Source organism: Nicotiana attenuata, chromosome 12 (assembly GCF_001879085.1).
Source record: "Nicotiana attenuata strain UT chromosome 12, NIATTr2, whole genome shotgun sequence".
NCBI classification, from domain to species: Eukaryota; Viridiplantae; Streptophyta; class Magnoliopsida; order Solanales; family Solanaceae; genus Nicotiana; species Nicotiana attenuata.
In genome coordinates this window covers 2,273,079-2,275,860 of record NC_032000.1, presented here as the reverse complement: position 1 = coordinate 2,275,860, position 2,782 = coordinate 2,273,079, and positions in this window count along the sequence as shown.

The following is a 2,782-nucleotide window of genomic DNA, read 5'->3' as shown; positions in this document are numbered from 1 at the left end:
TTCTTGGTTGGTGAGCGGGTATTGCTCCGAGTGTCGCCTATGAAGGGCGTGATGAGATTTGGGAAGAAGGGAAAGCTTAGCCCTAGGTACATCGACCCGTTTGAGATTCTTGATCGAGTGGGTGAGGTGGCTTATAGACTTGCGTTGCCACCTAGCTTATCAGCCGTGCACCCAGTTTTCCATGTATCTATGCTTCGTAGGTATCACGGCGATCCTTCCCACATGTTAGATTTCAGTACTGTCCAGTTGGACAAGGACTTATCCTATGAGGAGGAGCCGGTAGCTATTCTGGACCGGCAGATTCGTCAGTTGAGATCCAAGAGTTTTCCTTCTGTTCGTTTTCAGTGGAGAGGTCAGCCTCCTGAGGCATCGACCTGGGAGTCCGAGTCTGATATGCGGAGTCGTTATCCCCATCTTTTCCTCGACTCAGGTACTTCTTTCTCTTGTCCGTTCAAGGACGAACGGTTGTTTTAGAGGTGGAGAATGTGACGACCCAAAGGGTCATCACCTGTATTCCTACTCACTCCGTATCTCTGAGGCCGCGAAAATCTCACTTGGGGGTTGCCTCGAATTTGTGTGCGCAGTCCGGGCGCGTAGCCGGAACGTATATATATATGAATTTGTGAGAAAGATAATAAAAATTTTGATGTTTTAATTGATTAAGTTTGACTTCGGTCAACGTTTTGGGCAAACGGACCCGGATTCGTGATTCGACAGTCCCGGAGGGTCCGTAGGAAAATATGAGACTTGGGGGTGTGCCCGGAATCAAATTTCGAGGTTCCGAGTCCAAGGAAATGAATTAATGTGTGAAATTGTTTTATGAAAATAATTAAAGAATTTGAAAGTGTTATTTGTTTAGAAGACTGTGTTGTTGGGCTCGTATTTTGGTTCCGACGCCCGACACAAGTCTTAAATGTGATTTAAGCAATTGCTGTAAAGTTTGGTTAGATTTGGACGTCGTTTGACGTGTTTTGGACAAAAACTCTAAACTTGATGTCTTATGAAAATTGGGAGGAAATCATGGGTCTTGAGGCCTAATTTGATGATTTCGATGTTGTTTTGGCGATTGGATCGCACGGATGAGTTCGCAGGATGTTATTGAGTTAGTGTGTATGCTTAGTTTGGAGCCCCGAGGGCTCGGGTGAGTTTTTGAGTAGGTCCCGGGAGGCCTTAGGCTTAAAGTAACAGATGTTGCAGTGTTGCAGGCCCCAGCGCGGCCGCGGTCATTCCCGCGCGGTCCGCGCTGGAAGCCACGCGGCCGCGGTGCAGTCCGCGCGGTCCGCGTGGCTAGATTCAGAGGGATCCTCAGCCTTGGTTTGACCAGCGCAGCCGCGCACCAAGTTCGTGCGGTCCGCGCTGGGAGATTCAGAGAAGGCCCCAGGTGCAAGACACCAGCGCGGACGCACACCAAAATCGTGCGGTCCGCGCTGGGTAGGTTCAGAGAGTTGTTTTCCCTCCCTTCCTCGGCGCGGCCGCGGGACATTTTTGCGCGGTCCGCGCCAGTCCTTCAGCAACGTATATAAATCTGAGATTTTCAGTCATTTTGCACTTTTTCAAAACCCAAAACATAAGAGGCGATTTTCCAAACGATTCTTCTCCTTCAAAACGACTGGTAAGTGATTTCTAACTTATTTTCTTTGCTTCTTAACATCTTTAAACATAATTTCAACTTCAAAACAAAGATTTTAATGGGGGAATTTGGGAATTTAGGGTAGAACTAGGGTTTCAAAATTTGGGGGTTTTGGACCTCAATTTGAGGTCCGATTCCAAAATAACTTATATATCTGAGTTCGTGGGGGACTGGGTAGTCGAGTTTTGGTTCGGACCTCGGGTTTTGACCACGTGGGCCCAGGAGCATTTTGGGAATTTTTGAACAAACTTTGGGAAATTCACTTTTCATGCATTCAAATTTATTAGATTAGCCTTTGTTGATACACTCAAGTAATTTGTGACTAGATTCGAGCGGTTTGGTGGTGAATTCGAAGGGTAAAGCTATACTAGAGGATTGAGTTGAGTTCGGAGCGTCTGAGGTAAGTGTTTGTTCTAACTTTGGCTTGAGGGAATAGGATTAGGATGTTATTTGCTACTTGCTAAATGTGGAGTACGGTGTATAGGCATGGTGACGGTTGTCTATGCACCGGAGTCTAGCATGACCGTGAGTCTTAATTGCTTTTAATTCGAATGATGTGACACAACTTCCTTGTTTAATTGATAAATTTCATATAATGTGAACGGTTGAGGAAGAATTGTGATTGGTATATTTTGGAGCGTTGGCTCGAACAAGAATGTGATAGTTGAGAAAGAAGTGATTTAAAAGAGGATGTGTTGTGATTATTCTCTTGTCGGGACGTGTAGACTATTATTATGTACTCTCCCTTGCCGGGATATTTGGGCTGTTAGCTGTACCCTTGCCGGGTTAAAGTGTTATGTTGTCGAATTCCCCTAATGGGGCCTTCTTTACAAAGCCAAATATTTTGAACTATAATATGGGATCGTGTGGCACGCCGTCCACTAATATATATTCTATAATATTGGATCGTGTGGCACACCGTCCACTTATATATATATTATGAAATGGGATCGTGTGGCACGCCGTCCACTTATGATTTAAGAAATGGGATCGTGTGGCGCGCCGACCACTTATATATTATGAAATGGGATCGTATGGCACGTCGTCCACTTATGAATTAAGAAATAGGATCGTGTGGCGTGCCGACCACTTATATATGAGCTATGGTATTGAGGTAGTTTCGTCGTTATATCCGTTGATCTGTATTCGCTG